Here is a 21,802-nt window from a genome sequence, read left to right on the forward strand (position 1 = left end):
TATCAATTGTAGCATACCATGTGGCTGCCTTTGATGCCAGTTCATATTGGAGCTCTAACATGTCTTGTAGAACAGCACTCAGTGGCAGTGTCACTTCATTCAGGCCACGATAATCTACTGTTAACCTCCATCCGACTTTCGCACTGGCCCTATAGAACTATTAAAAGGTGAATGAGTCTTTCTGATGATTCCTTGGCTCTCCAGTTGATGAATCAGCTCATAGATGGGAGCCAGGGAGTGTTGGTTTGTCCAATACTGCCGAAAGTGCACCGTCCTGGTAGCGATTGGCACCTGTAGGAGTCAGTTATATAGAATTTAATGACTTGACCTGAAAGTAGCTCATGGTCACAAGAGCATTCAAAATGCCTTTAGAAGGCCTTGAACAGAATAAACAAGACAACAGAAAAAGAAGGATCCCAATTAGGAAAACACAGGTGCACATTCCACGATAAAGGGAACTTGGCACAAACAACCTCAATTTGGCAGCTTACCTTGACCAATTAGACTGAGATAAGTTTCACATGCTCTAGTTAATATAGCCAATTATGTCCTATGTTTATGCACATGTACAGAGTTAGTATATCTTATGTTTATATGTGCCTACAGTGTTGATATAACCAATCACATTTTATGCTTGTACACGTGGACACTAAATGCTTGCATGCAGCAGTCAACCAAAGCTTCTTAGGAACTTAGAGAATTGTATAAGAATGATCAGCTAGGCTCAATAAACTGGCAACTTTGATCATCATATTGGTGTCCTGTCTTCCATCCCCACATGAAATTCTGCAACAGGCACCTGCTGTTCTTCAAGTTGCAGCAATCCCACAATGAAGGGATCTTCTGAAAGGCCAGGCAGGGCAGATAGCTGTTTGATCTTCTCTGCATTTACAGTGGCTACACCAAAAGCCCATCAGTACCCCTTTGGGTCCTTGAAGCACCCTCTCTTGAGGTAGTCTATGCCAAGGATACAAGGGGCCTCTGGGCCAGTCACAATGGGGTGCTCTTCCCACTTGTCCCATCAAGGTCACCTCAGGCTCCAATATAGTCAATTCTTGGCATCCCCCTGTCACTCCCGAGATCCAGATGGGTTCTGTGCCCCTGTATCCTGATGGCATCACTGTACACTGTGCACCAGTGTCTACCAAAGCCTTATACTTCTATAAGTCTGATGTGCCAGGCCATCAAATCCACACAGTCCAGTATACGCAGTCATCCCTTTCCTCCTCCTCGCCAAAGGCAGGGACCCTCTATTACTGTTCCTCATCAGAATATTCACTGTCCAATCCTTGCGGTACCAGACCCGAAGTCCCCTCACCAGAATCAAGGGAGGTGGTCTCAGTTCTTCTATGCCTGGAGGATCGCTAATTGCTTTCTTGGACCTCTACAGCAGTTATGCTGGCAGCCTTCTTCTTGGGTGACCCCTTCTGTCCTGGGTTCAGCTGGGATAGAGTTAATTTTTACAGGAACCTGGGAGGTGGGGGCATAGCCGGGGCAGCTGACCTGAACTAGCCAAGGAGCTATTCCATACCATGTGACATCCTGCCCAGTATATAAATGGGGAGCGGCTGGGGGGGTGGCCTCTGTTTTCGGTGGGGGAAGTGGCGGAGCGTCGGGTCCCAGGTGGTGAGCAGTTGCACTGTGCATCACTCTTTTTGTATACTTTTTTTTCATTAGTGCCGTTGTTGTTGTTGTAATCTCTTTGTGTTTGTCCCAGTAAACTGCCTTTATCTCAACCCTCGAGGTTCCAGTTTCTTTTTTTTTTTTCTCTCCTCCGTCTCCTCCCCATCCCACCGGAGGGGGGCGGAGGAGTGAGCGAGCGGCTGCGTGGTCATTTGTTACCGGCTGGGCTGAAACCACAACACCTTCTTAACAGCTGTCTTCCCTCTCAGTTCACGTACACAGGCGTCCAGCTTAAAGGTGGATTCACCATCCCACTTCCTCATGTCCTCCCCTTGGTCACACAGGAAGAACCAGAGTATACCACATGGCTTACACCTTGGGCTCCCTTTCCCTCTGGCTGGGGCAGGACAGGACTGATTTCTTGGAGCATCCCTAACAGCCAAGGCACTGTCCTGTAGGGATGAGGAGACACAGAGATTTTCCTCAAAGTTTTGGAGCCAAGACGACACTTTCTCCACAGTTGGTGTTTCCATATCTGGACAATACATTGCTGCCAAGCTGTTAGAATATGATGCTGGGGCACCTTGAAGCACCTTTCGTCACATGGCCCATGTGCACAGGACATCCTCTGCATCTTTGGAGACCTCCTCATCATCTAGGTCACTGTAGATGACTTCCACCACTGCTAACTCTCTCAGGTACTGGATGCTTCATCTGTGCAAGTCCACTTTCCTGAGGAGTTCACAAGACCTTCCTTCAATGGATATCTTGCCCTCACACTTGAGAGGAGCCGGCTCCAGAGACTGCAAACTGCTGCCTCTTTTCCCATTCCTCTTTCAGTTCCCTGGTTTCTAGCGAGGGATCCCAGCTGTTGGGCTTCCTTGCCTTCTAGTTGCTGTCAGCCCCATTATCCCAGCATCAGAGCAGCCAGGCAGCAATCTGCTCACCTAGCTGGCGGCTGTGATCTTTCCGCAAGTCCCAAGGTTCTGAGGGTGTCAGGGACCAGGTAGTTTCCGCTTCCTATTTAAGTTCCCTCACTCCTTCCTCCACTTCCTTTATCGAAGGACCAGCTTCTAGATCAAGCCTTTCCTCTTCTTCCCTCACTAATTGATGGTATGGACCTGTTGATCTCCTTGTCCACTGTTTCCGTTTCACTATTGGGGCAATTACTGTAGTTATTGTTTGGGTCCCCATCTTGAGCATGGTGTCCTCAGATGCAGTCGGGTCCCTGCCTCAACTGTGGTCCTCTGAGAGTGTTGAAGTATGGCTCAGTAGGCATGGGCCAGGCCCCAGTACAGTGCGAGAAGCTGCTGGTTTTCATTGGGATAGGCAAGGCACCCTTCTATCAGGTGGCGCGTCAGTTTGCCAGGGTTACTTGCCTGTTCGGATGTAAAGTCCCAGATTATGGGAGGTGATAACCGTCCTAGGAATCTGCCCAAATCCTTCCATATACCCTGCCACCCCGGGACTGGTCGCTTGAGGGCACATTTCAGTATTGCCTCACCTAAAACTTGTCTTTTCATATACCAGGACGAGACCAGATTCCACAATACCCATAATATGCCACCAGTATTAATTATTAGTATTGAACAGCTCACATAAGGGTGAACAAGGACCTTGGGAGCCTGCATAATAAAACCATTCACATCAGTGCCCGGTAGGGAGAGGGAGATGTGTTCCCTCATCTCCTCCACAAGATAGCTCCCACAACACAGCAAAGCCATCACTGCCAGGACAAAGCACACAGCCATTATTTGCATTACCATCTTCCCAAACTCAGCAAGACAGAGAAAAGCAAGCAGCCAACAAGCTCCAAAACCTGCACAGGAGCTTGCCACTTAATAACTAGCTATAGAACACTTAATGCAAAACTGCCATTGTCATGCCCCAGGTTGGGCGCCAAAAAGGACCGTAGTGGGTTGACCCTGGTTGGATGCCAGGTGCCCACCAAAGCCACTCTATCACTCCCCCTCCTCAGATGGACAGGGGAGGAGAAAATATAACAAAAGGCTCATCGGTTGAGATAAGGACAGTTTAATAAAGTGATAGCAAAGGTTGCACGCAAAAGCAGAGAAAAAACAAACAATGTTATTCTCTACTTCCCATCAGCAGGCAATGTCTGACCACTTCCTGGGAAGCAGGGCTTCAGAACACATAGTGGTTGCTCCAGAAGACAAAAAAATGCCACCGCCCCCCTTCCATCTCCCTTTACTTAGCTTTTATATCTGAGCTAACGTCATATGGTATGGAGTATCTGTTTGGTTAGTTTAGGTCAGCTGCCCTGGTTATGTCCCCTCCCAAGATCTTGCCCTGCCCCAGCCTGCCATTGAGGGGAGGGCAAAAATGTTGGAGAGACAGCCTTGATGCTGTGCCAGCATTGCTCAGCAGTAGCCAAAACACTGGTGTGCTATCAATACCTTTCTAGCTACTGATGCAGAGCACAGTGCTATGAGGGCTGCTATGGGGAGTGTTAACTCCATCTCAGCCAGACCCAATACGCTCCCACACAAAAGAACTCATGTATTCTACAAATACACAAAACAGAACAACATTATGCTAAACAAAACAAAGTCCTTACCCTCTGACATGCTCTGAAAGGAATTAGTGTACCCGCATTATATCTACTCACACAATTGAGCCACCTACTGGACTTCTTCAGGGTCAGCCCTGCAAAGATGAGAGGAAGTCTAATGTTACCTCTCTGGATGCCCTAGTGCTCCACTCTCCCTCCCCGCTGCTCCCATCATGAGAAAATACTGGTGAGGATATCTGGCAAAAAGAGAGGAGAGGGCACTACAGGGACCTGGATTCCAAAAGACCACCTGACATTACCTGTAGGAATAAACAGAAGAAACCCTGCCAAAAAGAATTCTAACCAAAAGCCAGAAAACACAAAAAAAAAATCCAGAAAGCTCAAAAAAGACAGGACACCATACCACGTAGCAACTGAGACTACCTGACAAACAAAGCTCTGAGCAAGAGAGGTCCACAAACACCTTAGCCAGCTCAAAAGCTGCAAACAACTGAAGAAACAGCCAAGCACCAACACCAGAGAAGCCCAAGAGCACAATAAACTACCTTAAGCGAGGCTGTGGCTCATATACCCTGGGCCTCTGCCCAACACCCTTCCCACACTCACCTGGGAAAGGGGAGGAGCAAACCACCACAATGCATAACAGCAGACAGAGGAGCAGTAGTGAGTTTTCTCACCTGCCTCCAATTTACAGTATACAAAGCCCTGAACAGAGAAAGTGACGCTTACTGGAAATGATGATACCTGCTCTTGTACTACAGCTACATCTATTGCATCAGCAATGTAGGGTAGGGAATTAAACTTAATTTTTCTGGGGTGTAGATAGAAAAAGATAGATGTCCTACTGTCATGGTTTAACCCCAGCCAGCAACTAAGCACCATGCAGCTGCTCACTCACTCCTCCCACACCCAGCAGGATGGGGGAGAAAATCGGGAAAAGAAGTAAAACTTGTGGGTTGAGATAAGAACAGTTTAATAGAACAGAAAAGAAGAAACTAATAATGATAATGATAACACTAGTAAAATGACAACAGCAATAATAAAAGTATTGGAATGTACAAATGATGTGCAGTGCAATTGCTCACCACCTGCCGACCGACACCCAGCCAGTCCCCGAGTGGCAATCCCCTGCCCCCACTCCCCCCAGTTTATATACTAGATGTGGCATCACATGGTATTGAATACCCTGTTGGCCACTTTGGGTCAGGTGCCCTGGCTGTGTCCTGTGCCAACTTCTTGTGCCCCTCCAGCTTTCTTGCTGGCTGGACATCAGACGCTGAAAATTCCTTGACTTTAGACTAAGCACTACTTAGCAACAACTGAAAACATCAGTGTTATCAACATTCTTTGCATACTGAACTCAAAACATAGCACTGTACCAGCTACTAGGAAGACAACTCTATCCTGGCTGAAACCAGGACACCTACTAAGCTATGTAAGAAAGTAGTTCACTAAAAGCAATAATAATGTTATCAAAATTGATGTGCTTTAGTTTCCTATAAAAAAGCCAAATGCTCTGGGGGTTACGCTTCATTTCTAGCAAGACCACACGTACTACCTGAGTTCTACCAGAACTACCTTGTGGATAGGACTGAATGACAAAGCAGAATTAGATCCCTTAAGAATCCCTTCTCAAAAATACCTCTGGTTGCAAAGTAAATTATTTACAGTAAATCGCCGATGATTCAGAGTCACCCTGACTGTGTCTTCGACTGATTCCCTTAAGAGAACTAGATGAGTCCCAAAGGACAGAAACCACCAAAAAACCATGGAAATACAAGAAATGTACCAGAAACTGTATGAAGCAGCCTAATTAACGCCTAAGTAGCTAAAACAAAAATAAATTGCAAAACACAACAAAAACCACCACGGGAGGTGTGTCAATAAAAATAGATGAAGGCTATTGACTCCTCTGAAAAACTCAAGAGGAGATCTAAGCTGACAAGAGTCATCTTTGAGGTACCAGATACCAAATAGAAACATACTGTAAGACAGAAGAAAAAAAGACTGCTCTGGACCACAAAGACAGCTTTGGAAAAGGCTCCAACAGAGCAAGAGGCATCATCACAGGGATTAGAGAGATCCTGAAGGGGCCAGAGAGACCAAGGAAGCCTTGGGGGTGCAAGGAGCTCAAAGGGGAATTGAACAAAGAACAGATGTCCTCAGGGGATCGGGGACCAAATGGAGGTGCACCAAACAGATGAGAAGACAGAAAGACCAACCAGGGTAACGGATATGGACTCAGGAAGGGTTCTAAGGGCAAAAGAGGGGTGCAGAGTGCCCTCCCGAGCTAAACCAGGGCTCTAGGGCATAGGGGATCTTTTGCGAGAGCTCGGCAAAGGGATCAGAGGAGTCCTGAGGGGGGCTGAGAGACTGAAGCAGCCTCAGAGATAACAATGAGGAATACTGAAGGGGATTTCAACAAAGAAAGAAGGGAGGCTCTGATGGAATGCGAGAGATAGAAAGGGAGACCAAGTGCTATGAAGTGCTGTGGAGATCAAAGAAGGTCTTGGGAGGCATCGTGACTGTGAGGCAAGGAGTGTTGAGGGGGCTGACTGTCGCATTAGTGGTACGAGTCTGATGCGTGGCTAGGGGGGGTTCTGAGGGAACAAGAGAGGATCAGAGTCTACCATGTGTTGAGGATTTCTTGGCTGGGCGAGGGCATGTGAGCAATCCAGCCGTTAGCTGGGAACGAAGCATAAGTTTACAAAGTGCTGAAGCGGACAAGGATGCTGTGTCCTTATACGCTGGGAAAAGGGAAGATAAGAAGAGCCTGAGAAACAACTCCTGGATGCCGAAGAATGAGATAAGTAACTGCTGGACACCTCGTGAGGGGTGGACTTGACCATGGACACTATTGCACAGGTTATCCACGAATGTGAAACGTGCTGCAATTAAGCAAGCCAAGCGGCAAAAACCCCTGTCGCATGGAGGGCGATGGCTGAAATATAAACAGTGGGAGGCCTGGCAGATTGACTATATCACACTCCCACGAACACGCCAAGGCAAGTGCCATGTGCTTACAATGGTGGAAGCAACCACTGGGTGGCTGGAAACATATCCTGTGTCCCACGCCACTGCCCAGAACACTATCCTGGGCCTTGAAGAGAAAATTTTATGGCAACACGGCACCCCAGAAAGAATCGAGTCGGACAACGGGACTCACTTCCGAAACAACCTCGTAGACACCTGGGCCAAAGAACATGGCATTGAGTGGGTGTATCACATCCCTTATCACGCACCGGCCTCTGGAAAAGTTGAACGATACAATGGACTGCTGAAAACTACATTGAGAGCAATGGGAGGGTGGAACTTTCAAGCATTGGGATACACATTTAACAAAAGCCACCTGGTTGGTTAATACTAGAGGATCTGCCAATCGGGCTGGCCCCGCCCAACCAAGACTTCCACATACTGTAGAAGGGGATAAAGTCCCTGTAGTGCGCATGAGGAATATGTTAGGAAAGACAGTCTGGGTTAGTCCTGCGTCAGGCAGAGACAAACACATACATGGGACTGCTTTTGCTCAAGGACCTAGGTGCACTTGGTGGTTGATGCAGAAGGATGGGGAAGTTCAATGTGTACCTCAAGGGGATTTGATTTTGGGAGAGAATAGCCAGTGAATCAGACTGTATGATATTTAACTTCTAAATAACCTGCAAATGTATGTCATTACATCTATAGTGCTATATGCCATATCAAAGGTATTATTGTGAGAATTATCCAAATGACTACAGGATGGACTTTTGAAACTAAGCCAAGTACAACAGCGATAGAACTTGAACTGGCACCCAGCAATTTCCTCAAGATCAACATCTTTGACCTGCAGACCAAGGGCATGAGTTGCACCAAATGTACTAGCCACAAGCTCCAGAGGCAGCATGCAACAATCCAACCCTACACACCATCTCTCCTATCCTGAAGGACTGTTACAACAGATAGAGCCCCAAAGTCATAGATTAAATAAAATTGATGGACACATTAGAGGGATGGCCCATAGACTAAGGGAATGCTATTTGTGTGGGGGGGGTGTCCATATACATATACATATATATATATATCTCAAAGACAAGGAAAGTGGCGGTGATTAATTGGAAAATGTATGATCCGGGCATGATGTAGATGGTATAGAATAAGGGGCGGATAATGTCCTGGGTTCAGCTGGGATAGAGTTAATTTTTACAGGAATCTGGGAGGTGGGGGGCATAGCCAGGGCAGCTGACCTGAGCCAAGGAGCTATTCCATACCATGTGACATCATGCTCAGTATATAAATGGGGAGCGGGCTGGGGGGAGCTCTCTCGACTTTCGGTGGGGCAAGTGGCAGAGTGTTAGGTTCCAGGTGGTGAGCAGTTGCACTGTGCATCACTCTTTTTGTATATTCTTTTATTAGTACTGTTGTTGTTGTAACTTCTCTTTTTGTGTTGTCCCAGTAAATTGTCCTTATCTCAACCCACAAGGTTCTGGTGGGTTTTTTTTTCTTTTCTCCTTTCTGATTCTCCTCCCCATCCCACTGGAGGGGGGCGGGGAGGAGTGAGCGAGCGGCTGTGTGGTCCTTTGTTACCAGCTGGGCTGAAACCACGACACAGTAGCAGAGGGGTTCTGAGAGGGACAGACAAAAGAAGGCTTAAGGACACCATGAGGAAGTCCAGAGGGGATTCGAACAGACTACAGATGTCCTCAGGAGACCAGGGACTGAGCAGAGGTATCTTAGCTAGGATAGAGGACAACGTGAGCATTCTGGAGATGAAAGATGGCATCAGGAAAGGTTCTCGAGGAGGGAGAAGGGTGCAAAGTGTGCTACAGAGCCAAAAGAGGGCTGTGGGGCACAAGGATGGCCTCAGGAGGCATGATGATGGCAGGACAAGTGTGCTGAGAGTCAAAGAGAGACAGAAGGTTGCTCTGGGACACAACACAAAACTCAAAAAGGTGTCCCAGCCATGTACAGATGTCCTCAGGGGATGAGCGACTGAATGGAGACATCCTAGATAGCAGTGTATAAGGTAGGAGAGCTTAGAAAGGTAGGAAAGTGTGAGGAAGGGTTCTGTCTGAATAAGAGAGATACAAAGAGGACTGCAGAGCTCAAAGGGTGCCACGGTGCACGAGGATGGTCTTGGGAGGTGACAGGAACGAGAGGGCTCAGGGGGGCCGGGGGAACGTGGACATAGAGACGAACAAAGGATTGCTGACACAATGAGGTACTCAGGAAGGGATCTGAACAGAGTACAGATATCCTGAGGGGACCAGGGACCGAAGGCATCTGACATGGTGGAGGGGAGGGGAAGGTAAGAGTGCTCTGGGGCAAAATGAAAGCCTGAGGAAGAGTTGTCTCTGAATAAGAAAGGTACAAAGCCTGTTGCAGAACTAAAAGATGGCCATGGAACACAAGGATGCTCACAGGAAGCATTGTGACAGACATAGAGGGGTGCTGATGTGGCCAGAGAGACAGAAGAAGGGTTGAGAGCACAAAGGTACTCAGGAGGGGATTTGAACAGAGTACAGATGTCATGAGGGAGACACTGACCCACTGGAGGCAAGTGAGATGGAGGAGAGGACAGAAAGACTGCTCTGAGGAAGAGGGATGACCTGAGATGTTCTGACAAACCAAGAGGGGTACAAATTACACTCCAGAGATAATAGCGTGCCAAGGAGACCCTCTAAGGCCAGGGGATGAACTAAGAGAAGAGAAAAAAAAAAAATAAAAGACACAAAGAAAATTTAAAAAGCAACAAGGTATGTGACAAACAAGAAAGAATTAAAAAATAGGGATAGACAGCTTGATAAAAGTAAACACAGAAAGAAAATTTTAAAAGTGACAATGTAGAATACAGGAAAAATAAGTAAATAATAGAGACAAAAACATGTAAAAGTGAACACAGAAACAAAAATTCAAAAGTGAAAAAATAGCAAAAAACCTTAGATGGAGATGTAGAGGGAAAATTTTAAAAGCAACTGGGTACAGGACAGACAGGAAATAATTAATAAACAGGGAGAGATATCTTGATTAAAGCAGACATAGAGCAAAAAATTTATAAAGCGACAGGAAATGGGGAAAAAAATAACAAATAGGGAGAGAAAACATGATAAAAGTACACCTAGAAACAAAATTTCACAACAAAAAATTATGAGAGTAAAAAATTGAAAAATAGGGACAGTTAGCTACATAAAAGTAGACATAGAAAGAAAATTTTAAAAGCAGTGTGGTTCATGACAGACAGGAAAGAATTGAAAAATAGAAACAGGAACTGGATAAAAGTAGACATATAAAGAGCATTGTTGAAGTGACAGGATTCAGGAAGTAAAGGAAAAAATTTTAAAAAAGGAACAGCAAACTAAACCAGAGACATATAAAGTAAATTTAAAAACCAACAGGGTACACAACAGACGAGAAAGACTTAAAAATAGGGATGGGAGCTTGAGAAAAGTAGACATAGAAAGAAAATTTAAAAAGCAACAGTACTAAAGAAAGAGGAGAAACAATTAAAAAATAAAGACAGTGAATGGGTGTCCTGGGTTCAGCTGGGATAGAGTTAATTTTTACAGGAACCTGGGAGGTGGGGGCATAGCCGGGGCAGCTGACCTGAACTAGCCAAGGAGCTATTCCATACCATGTGACATCCTGCCCAGTATATAAATGGGGAGCGGGCCGGGGGGTGGTCTCTGTTTTCGGTGGGGGAAGTGGCGGAGCGTCGGGTCCCAGGTGGTGAGCAGTTGCACTGTGCATCACTCTTTTTGTATACTTTTTTTTTCATTAGTGCCGTTGTTGTTGTTGTAATCTCTTTGTGTTTGTCCCAGTAAACTGCCTTTATCTCAACCCTCGAGGTTCCAGTTTCTTTTTTCTTTTTTTTTCCTCTCCTCCGTCTCCTCCCCATCCCACCGGAGGGGGGCGGAGGAGTGAGCGAGCGGCTGCGTGGTCCTTTGTTACCGGCCGGGCTGAAACCACGACAATGGGATAAAAGTAGACAGAGAAAGGGCATTTTAAAAAAAGGATTAAGAAAATAAAGGAAAAAAATTGAAAAATAAGGACAACAAACTAAAACACAAAGAAAGAAAATTTAAAAAGCAAAGATGTAAAGGACAGACAAGAAAAAAATTTTAAAATACAGACAGTTAACTGGATAAAAGGAGACAATATTAAAAGCAACAGGGATTAGGGACATGAAGGAAAAATTGTATAAACAAACAGAAACACAGGAAGTAAATTTTAAAAGTGATGAGGATTAAGAGAGGAAGACATTAAAAAATTAGAGACAGAAAACTAAATAATAGTAGACAAAATTTTAAAAGCCTTGAGATTGAGAGGAAAAAAAAATAGGGACAGCAAACTAAATAAAACGGAGACATAGCAAGTATATTTTAAAAGCGATGGGGTATATGACAGACAGGAAAGAAATAAAATACAGAGATAGGGATCTTGATAAAAGTAGATTTAGAAACAAAATTTGAAAATCCAAGGGATTAAGAGGAAAGCATGGAAAAAACTGGGAGAGCAAACTAAATAAATGAAGACATAGACAAAAAAATTAAAAAGCAAGGGCATTAATAAAATGCAAGAAATAATATAAAGACAGTGAACTGGATAAAAGCAGACATAGAAAAATAATTTATAAGTGCCATGTAAAATGACAGACAGGAAAGAATTAAAAACTAAGAATAGACCTGTTGATGAAAGTGGTCATGGAAAGAAAATTTGAAAAAGCAATGAGGTACAGGACAGACAGGAAAGAACTACAAATAGACATGGCAAACTAGGTAAGAGTGGACATAGAAGCAACATTTTAAAAAACGAGGGATTAAGAGGAGAGAAATAAACAATATTGATGGCAAATGAAAACGCAGACAGTGTAAGAGATGGAATCGTTATCTCAAGCCGTTTGTCTCAATGATTGTTAGGTGTGAGGGACTGGACTGTCATCTCAAGGAACTGTGAACTGTTTATCTTGAGCCCTTTTTCTCTGAGATGGCCTGTTTAAGCAGGACACTCCTCTGTCCATGGGGATGATTACCAGGCCATTGAGGCATCCAGGGGAGGAAATGGGGCTGGAGCTGATAAGATACTGGTTTCTGGTGTTGATCACGTGAAGGTCATGTGATACACGAAACCTGCAGCGCGTGACATCATCGAAATATGCCCTATAAAAACCCATAGAGACAAGCTGTGAGGCTTTTCTTTTTCACCACCGAAGAATTGAAGATTGAGGACCAACGGGACGCTGCTGGATCTGTGGTGGTGACCATCCTTGCAACTCCCACCATCGACTGCTTGCCTGAGGACCAATGGGACGCCGCTGGATCTGTGGTGGCGACTATCCTAGCAATCCTATCCCAACTGCTTGCTTAATTTCTACCTTTTCTTCCATTCTATCCTATCGCCACTATTTTCTACTTTTGTTACTTTTGATAATAAAAGCTCTTCTGGGTATACAGCATTTGACCTTGTTTGTGTCTTAATCTCGCTCTTGGGATCATATCGAAACCTTATCCGACATTGGATCGGGACATTTAAATTGGCATCACAGACAGGATCCCTTGAGATGAGAGTGCCGTACTCTTTCCCAAATATGTGAGACCTCTCAGGAACATAAGGGGTGCAGGCTTGTGTTGTGTTGTGTTTGAAACTTTACGTGCTGCCTTCCTGAGATGACTGCTTCCCCGCTTTATGTAAGATGAGTGATAGTAAAATTGCCCCTTTGGGGAAAGAAGTTTTGTTTGATTTTTTAGAAAAACATAAAGCACGACCCTCTGTGCCTGGGGTAGGGAAATGGGTATAATCTGCAGAGCGTTGTTGATTGGATGGTCACTTTACAGGAAGACGCTAGAGTACAGTCAGGAAAAGGAAAAGCAGTTGTCTGTACCGTTCTCAGTGCCAGTCTGGCTGGAGCAGTGGAGGCTAGGGATTGCCACCTCACTGCAGAATCTCAAATTATTGAATCCCTCCAAAATCTTGTTCAGTCCCTTCTGGGACAAGTGGTGGGATTAAAAGCACAACTTGAAGCAGAAAAGAACCAAGTGAAACATTTGCAGATTGGTCTTAAGGAGCAGCTCCTTGCGGGTACTGTCCGTGAGGAAATTCCTCCAAGATCAGAAATTGGCTACCGCTTTAACAATCTGCAGGCAGCGAAAGAGAGTCGAGAAGTTAGAGCTGCCTTCATTGCAACCCTTAGTCAAAACTGAATATATTTACGATGATGAGCAGGACCAGTTCCCCCAAGTTACAACTAAAGAGGTCCCCTATACTGCCACTGAGTTGGCAAAACTAAAAAAGGAATTTAGCCCAACCCCTAAGGAGTCAGAAACAGAGTGTGTGTGGAGAGTATTGGCGGCGGCGGGGGGGGACCAGATTCTGTTAAGTGAAAAGGAGGTGGAAGGGTGTTGGGGACTGGGAGTGTTTTTAACTACTGGAGATTACCGTGCCCCCTGGTCTTTAACCCAACCGGCAGCCTATTGGGCGGGGGGTTTGAACCCCTTGGAGAGGGAGGATCCTCTCGCGATTACAGGGACTGTTGATCAATTAGTGGAGAGTGTGCAAAAGGCAGCTTGTCTGCAGATGATGTATGATCGAAAATTGGAGCCTATGCAGGAGTCCCCGATGATGATGTTGGTGGATCCTGAGCAAATGACTCCCCTTATATGGGGACTCCCTGATTCTCTGAAACCGTTTGGTATACAATTACAAGGAAAGATACAGGCAATGCCCCAGGGCGAGAGTGTTGCGGCTGCTTCAGGAGGATTCATGCCTGATCGGCACCGCCGACCCCCAGATAGGAAAATGTGGACTTGGGGAGAAGTGGCCCAGGAATTAATTAATTATTGGCACAAGTATGGTCCCGTTAACCCTCCAGGCACCAAAACGGACTCCAGGGGCTTGAGGCAGGCGGAAGTTAAAATAGTTCCACGCCCTGGGAGTGATAAGAGAACACCCCTCACTAAACCGCCGGGGGGGGACGGGACGGGGGGATGGGACACATCCCAAAGAAACACAATAGACTGTGGGCAGAGGGACAGAAGAAGGGGATCCTGCGTGACTTAATGAACGGGATGCCAACAGACAAATTGGAAAAATTGGTAACAGGGTGGCCTGATAAATCAGCAAATAGAAAGGTGGATTTTGAGAATACTACTCCCAGCGCACCCTCCCTGATTGATTTATCAGAACCAAATGCCACCCAAAGACCTGTGGGAAACTAGATCCTTGGCCTTTTGGTGGTGAGCAGGGGGGTGAAGGTTGGATGTATTTTAGACAGCTCACTGAAAAAGGCTGTGGTGATTTACTAATTACAGGCATCGTGGGGCCAAGACAAGTCCCAGTCACCTTTTTGGTAGATACTGGAGCTCAAATTTCAGCTATTAAAACTAAAGACGCTGCTAATTGCGGAATTACACCCTCCAAACAGCGGCTTTTTGTGGCAGATGCATTCGGCATTGTTCAGCCACAGGCGTTAGCAATGGTCAGCCTGCCTTTGCCAGAAGATAGTGCCACTACAGTGACAATGGTTATGGGGGAGTTTCCACTTAACCTTTTAGGACTCAATGTTTTAAAGGGAAAGACCTGGATTGATAACAAAGGGAGACAGTGGTCATTTGGTTTCCTCACAATATATATTCGGCTGTTACAAGCCTCACCACTGCTTCCCCCTTCAAAGCTTACAAATGTTAAGCCCTACCCGATACCCTTGGTGGCCAGAGAGGGAATAGCAGCTGTGTTAGAGGACTTAAAGGGACAAGGCATCGTGATTTCGACCCACTCTCCTTTTAACTCCCCGGTGTGGCCAGTGCAAAAACCTAATGGCAAGTGGAGATTAACTGTAGATTTTCACAGACTTAAAGCAAATACTGGTCCTTTGACAGCTGTGGTACCTAATATTGCTGAGCTTATAGCTACAATCCAGGAACGAGCCCACCCGATTATGGCAACAGTGGATGTTAAAGATATGTTTTTTATGGTCCCCCTGCAAACAGAGGATCAAGACTGCTTTGCATTTACTTGGGAGGATCAGCAATTTACTTTTACCTGACTCCCACAAGGGTATAAGCATTCCCCCACTCTAGCCCATCATGAGTTAGCGCAGGAGCTAGAAGTAATTCAGACAGAGGAGGGGGTCAGTGTTTATCAGTATACTGATGACATTCTTGTGGGTGGGGATGAGACAGAAAAGGTTCAGAAAACTCAGGATAATATAATTTCTCACTTGGAAAGCTCGGGACTGAAAATTCCACCAGAGAAGATACAAACACCCTCAAGCAAAGTAAAGCTTTTAGGAATTTGGTGGAAGGGAGGAATGACATATATCCCCCCCGACACCCTTTCCTCATTGGATCAGATTAAAATGCCAGAGTCAAAAAAGGATTTGCAGTACATAGTAGGATTACTCATTTTTTGGAGGAAACATATCCCTGATTTTTCAGTTATTGCAAGACCCCTGTATGACTTTTTGTGAAAAGGGGCTCAGTGGGAATGGACTAAGCCCCACAAAGAGGCATTGCAGTTGCTAGTGTTTAAAGTGACTGCCCATCAAGCTCTTGGTCCTATTCACCCCACAGACCCTGTCCATATTGAATGGGGATTTGCCAAGAGTGGTCTATGAATACACTTATGGCAAAAGGGCCCTGAAGGACCCACTCAACCTATTGGGTTCTATTCTCGCAGTTTTAAGGATGCAGAAAAAAGATATACTGTTTGGGAGAAAGGTTTGTTTGTAGTCAGTTTAGCCTTGAGAGAGGCTGAACAGACTATTCGACAGCAGCCAATAGTGCTTAGAGGCCCATTTAAGGTAACCAAAACAGTTTTAGTAGGAAATACGCCCCCTGACAGGGTGGCTCAGAGAGCCTCTGTGAGGAAATGGTATGCCCAGATAGAGCATTACTGTGACATTTTTACAGTGTCTGAAGGGGCAGCAAAGATGTTAACCATTCAAGAGGAAACAAGCCCAGAGAAACGCCTGAACTCCCTCCTGTAATACATGTGGCCCCTCCGTTTTCTGAGTGTCCTGGTTTCAGCTGGGATAGAGTTAATTGTCTTCCTAGTAGCAGGTACAGTGCTATGTTTTGAGTTCAGTATGTGAAGAATGTTGATAACACTGATGTTTTCAGTTGTTGCTAAGTAGTGCTTAGTCTAAAGTCAAGGATTTTTCAGCGTCTGATGCCCAGCCAGCGAGAAAGCTGGAGGGGCACAAGAAGTTGGCACAGGACACAGCCAGGACAGCTGACCCAAAGTGGCCAACAGGGTATTCAATACCATGTGATGCCACATCTAGTGTATAAACTGGGGGGAGTGGGGGCGGGGGATCGCCACTCGGGGACTAGCTGGGTGTCAGTCGGCAGGTGGTGAGCAATTGCACTGCGCATCATTTGTACATTCCAATCCTTTTATTATTGCTGTTGTCATTTTATTAGTGTTATCATTATCATTATTAGTTTCTTCTTTTCTGTTCTATTAAACTGTTCTTATCTCAACCCACAAGTTTTACTTCTTTTCCCGATTTTCTCCCCCATCCCGCTGGGTGTGGGAGGAATGAGTGAGCGACTGCGTGGTGCTTATTTGCTGGCTGGGGTTAAACCACGACACTGAGCAATTGCAGAATGTTTGGTTTACCAATGCTTCCTCTAAGCGAGAAGGAAAAACTTGGAAATATTGTGCTGTAGTGCTCTGCGTAGATGCGGAGAAACAAATAATCACCGAAGGAGAAGGTAGTGCTCAAGGAGGGGAATTAGTTGCAGTATGGAGTGTTTTCCAGCATGAAGCCCAAACTACCTCTCCTGTCTATATCTATACTGACTCCTATGCCGTATTTAAAGGTTGTACTGAATGGCTTCCATTCTGGGATCAGAATGAGTGGGAGGTCAATAGGATACCTATATGGCAGAAAGAAAAGTGGCAAGATATTCTAACCATTGCTAGACAAGGAAAATTTGCAGTAGCCTGGGTGGCTTCCCATCAACAGGATAGCACCCCTGTTAGCCAGTGGAATGGCAAAGCTGAAGAATTAGCCTGATTAGCTCCCCTCCAGAACACCCCAATAGCAGAAGACTGGGAGCGATTGTTAGAATGGCTGCATGTAAAGAGGAAACATTCGGGGATCAAAGATCTCTATTGTGAGGCCCAAGATCAAGGTTGGCCAGTCACCAGGGAAGAATGTAAAACTTGTGTGTCTGCTTGTGAACAATGTTGTACCCACTTGGAAAGACACCCCATGGAAGGTGACACCCTACACTTAAGGGAGGGGAAAGGGTTGTGGGAGGCTTGACAAGTGGACTACATTGTCCTCTTCCGAAAATCAGAAGGAAAGCATTATGTGTTAGTTGGAGTAGAGATAGTGTCAGGGTTAGTCCAGGCCAAAGCCTTTGCCAGAGCTACTGGGGAAAACACGGTGAAAGCTTTGAAAGAGTGGTTTGGCACCTTCCCCAAACCACAATCAATTCAGTCGGATAATGGTTCCCACTTTACTGCTAAAATAGTCCAAGATTGGGTGACCCAGGAAGGAATCCCGTGGGTACACCATACTCCATATTATCTGCAGGCAAATGGAATTGTGGAAAGAACGAATGGCCTACTGAAACGCTTCCTCAAACCACATAAGCCTGGATGGGCCAAACGGATATGGGATGCAGTGACTAGTGTTAACAGTCATTGGGGAGTAAATGGGTGACCAAAAATTATAGCATTTTGCCTGAAGGCCCCAACCATTATGCCAGCCCCAGATGGCCTGGATCATCCCAGAAATCCATCACATTTTCCAGGCCAACCAGTCTTAGTTGAACTCCCCACGGTGGGAGCCGTACCTCTGATACTGGAAACCCCGATGAATAAATATGCTTGGAAAGCAAAAGATGCTTATGGAAAAGAACATAAAATCAATACCAGGTGATTTATTCCATCCTTCTAATAACAATTTGTTTCTGGTTCCTTAGAATGAACTGAGTCTGTTTTTCTTTTCTTTTCCAGGTGAAGACTCTGGAGCCTGCCTGAAGGAATACATGAAACTGTTGATTGTCTGTGTGGTTTTGTCAGTGATTGCTTTGTTAATATTTATAGGATGTTTGGCATACTACTGCAGATGTTGTTTTGGTCAACCATTGTCGCTGCCTTTAATATTTGGGGAAACTCTTGTGCCCCCCTCTTTGGCTTGGGGTGGCAAAATGAATTTATGGCTCCAGGCCAGCGAGTGGCCAACGCTTTTAACCTGACTAATTGTTGGGTATGTGGGGGCCCTTTAGGATTCGAAGATTTGCCATGGACATCAAAACCAATATCCCCGAAGTGGCTCATGAGTAACCTAAGTGACATAACCATTGGTAACAATTCATTATATTGGAATGAGAAGATATGACCATGGAAAATCCAAGTTCCAGAAAAGGGGGAACATTGCCTTAATCAGAATGACAGCAATGGAGTTTTTGTGGGACATAGTGTATGTAATTGGACGTTCATGTATGGAAATCATTCTATAGTCCCATGGTGTCGACCCATTAGTTGTTCAACTTATAATCCCTCTTTTCCCATCGAGGGCAACATGTTATGGTGTATTTTGAGCAACACCACTGACAAAAAACTCATCCCTCACAGGCTAAGTTGGGCATGGGTCAATGAAACCGGACATAAAAAATTATTTGATAGCTTCTGGTCTAGTACTGATCTCATGGGAGCTGAGATACTAAGGGAATCTAACCCTTTGGCTTGTGCCATAAGTGGTATAACCAACCAGATAGTAACCGTTCAGTGTAACTATAGTAATCTGGTAGGGGCATGGAAATGTGATCTTTGGATTAAAGGAAAAAAGTCAAATAATCGAATTAAGCACCCTTTGGGCTTAAAAAATACCACTTATTTTGAAACTCCTTACAATTTCGATTTAAGATGCAAAGGGAACGGATCCTTTGTAAATGGAACTTGGGCTCTAAAAGGTCATTATTGGATTTGTGGACATCACACTTATTGAAAATTAACAAATAATTGGAGTGGAACATGTTATGTAGGTTTTATACGTCCCTTCTTCTTCCTGCTACCAAATCAAAGTGGAGACGGTTTGGGAATTAAAGTATATGATGACTTACAAAGAACCAAACGATCCATCGATGTTGCATTGGCTGCAGGTAGCACACAGACATGGGGCAAAGATAAGTGGACTCCTCAATGTATCATACAACATTATGGACCTGCCACCTGGAACCCCAACGAGTGGGTTAGCAGTGCTCAAGAACCTATCTATAATTTAAATCGCATCATCGGGTTACAAGCTGTCCTAGAAATCATTACTAATGAGACAGCCCATGACCTTGATCTATTGGCAGACCAGGGCACACAAATGCGAACAGCAATATTACAACATCATGTGGCTCTTGATTACCTGCTAGCCAAAGAAGGAGGTGTTTGTGGTAAACTAAATGATTCTAACTGTTGTTTAAAAATTGATGAGAGCGGGGAAAATTGTTAAGCAAATTACCGCAGGAATACAAAAGCTGTCCTGTGTTCCTGTCCAGACATGGAAAGGCTGGGACATTGATATGTTTTCCTGGCTCCCTGGTGGTCCATGGGTTAGGCAAATCCTATTTGACTTGTTGTGTGGTTTTGCCATGTTCTTGTTTTTACCATATATCATTCCATGTTTTAATACAATTGATTCAACATGTTGTAACTAATATGCAGTTTGTAACTACTGTTTCACCTGACGGTGTTAAACAAGTTCACACTGTGCATCGAACCATGACATCAATAGTACAGATTGTATGAGATGCTCTTTTCTGGCCTTTTCTACATAACTATCTTTTCTCAAAACCGCCATGGGTCCCAAAGCAATCTTTGAGCCACAGGGTGGTGTGAGAGACTGAATTGTCATCTCAAGCCATTTGTGTGTGGATTGTCCTGCTCATAGTTCACAAACAAGTTTCACCATGTCTAGTGCACACAGGCAACTCATGGTGGGGTTACAAAAGCAATCCAGCCTTGGATTGCCTTGAGGCCCTGTCTCTCTGCAGAGATGACTCACAGGGAGCTGTGTAGACAGCTTAGCCCTGGGTTGTCTGATAAACCCTAAACTAAACAGGGCAGTGGCTGCACCATTCAAAGAACAAAAACCTGAACTGAGCCTTGAAATCCCTTAACAAATAGTATGCCCTGAGTCTCAATCCAACCACTATTCAGTTGCCTGAGGAAGCAAGGTAAAAAAACCCACAAAACCTGGAGGGTTTCAGCTTCAGTTTCAAATGACAACCTTGTGTATTCAAACAATCACAGACCAGCAAAGGAAAGATAAGGGGAAACTCCACTCAGATATACATAATCCATGTAGGCATATATCATAATCCACTCAGACATAGTCATACACACCATTGCACAAGTCAGGGGATAAAAACTCTAAGATTCAGGTTGGAAATGGGGGAGTCACTTCTCCAACTATACAGTTGGCTAGTGAAGGAAACCCTTCCCCCCCCCGATCGGGACGCCGGTAGAGGTAACTTCCCTGGGACTGAGAGCCCTTACCTGGAGGGGTAATTGAATATTGTTTATGTTTTAAGTTTGTAAATGCATGTGTGCTTGTGGTTGTCTGTGAATCGCTTGTGGTTGTAATAATGTACTACTCTTGCCTTAAAAAATTGCAATAGTGCATTCCTCCACTGTATCTGTAAAACCTGCAATAGTGGTGTGTTAAGTCTGTAAGTGAAGTTCAAATAAATCATTTTCTTGAACCTTGCAGTTAAGTCTGTGAGTGAAGTTCAAGCCATTTGCTTGAACCTTGCAGTTAAGTCCTTTTCCATCACAAACCCATGATTTGAGTTGCATGTTATAAGAAGTACTACAGCAGAAACCACCTGAACCAATGATGGATGAGCCTCAAAAGAAGCAGCACAAGTGCAGCAGTGACCCAACCTGAGCTGGTTTTGGTGCCCAGTAAGTCCATGCAACACATCACTTCTCCTATCCTGAGTGATCACCATAACAGCTGGAGCCCAAAGTCATAGACCAAATAGAATCATAGAATCATTTAGGTTGGAAAAGACCTTCAAGATCGAGTCCAACCATCATCCATGCCCACTAAACCATGTTCTGAAGTGCCTTGTCTATGCACTTTTTGAATACCTCCAGGGATGGTGACTCAACCACTTCCCTGGGCAGCCTATTCCAATGACTGACAACCCTCTCAGTAAAGAAATTTTTCCTAATATCCAACTTGAGGCCATTTCCTCTTCTCCTATCTCCAGCCACCTGACAGAAGAGACCAGCACCCACCTCACTACAACCCCCCTTCAGGTAGTTGTAGAGAGCAGTAAGGTCTCCCCTCAGTCTCCTTTTCTCCAGACTAAACAGCCCCAGCTCCCTCAGCTGCTCTTCATAAGACTTATGCTCCAGGCCCTTCACCAACTTGGTTGCCCTTCTCTGGACACACTCCAGCAACTCAATGTCTTTCCTGTAGTGAGGGGCCCAAAACTGAACACAGTACTCAAGGTGCGGCCTCACCAGTGCCGAGTACAGGGGAACAATCACCTCCCTGCTCCTGCTGGCCACACTATTTCTGATGCAGGCCAGGATGCCATTGGCTGCCTTGGCCACCTGGGCACACTGCTGGCTCATATTCAGCCAGCTGTTAACAGTACCCCCAGGTCTTTCTCTGCCGGGCAGCTTTCCAGCCACTCTTCCCCAAGCCTGTAGCAC

General features: G+C 45.2%; 1 protein-coding gene and 1 long non-coding RNA gene across 2 annotated transcripts in view; one reads left to right on the plus strand and one right to left on the minus strand.

Moving 5' to 3' along the window:
• The window catches only part of LOC126035378 (uncharacterized), a 197,971-nt gene that overhangs the window by 57,815 nt on the left and 118,354 nt on the right, over window positions 1–21,802 (minus strand). The window lies entirely within an intron of this gene.
• LOC126035429 (uncharacterized) lies at window positions 16,043–20,838 on the plus strand. The gene is made up of 2 exons (XR_007504928.1): window positions 16,043–16,185; window positions 18,098–20,838. It is a non-coding gene; the product is annotated as an uncharacterized LOC126035429 (long non-coding RNA).

Source organism: Accipiter gentilis, chromosome W (assembly GCF_929443795.1).
Source record: "Accipiter gentilis chromosome W, bAccGen1.1, whole genome shotgun sequence".
NCBI classification, from domain to species: Eukaryota; Metazoa; Chordata; class Aves; order Accipitriformes; family Accipitridae; genus Astur; species Astur gentilis.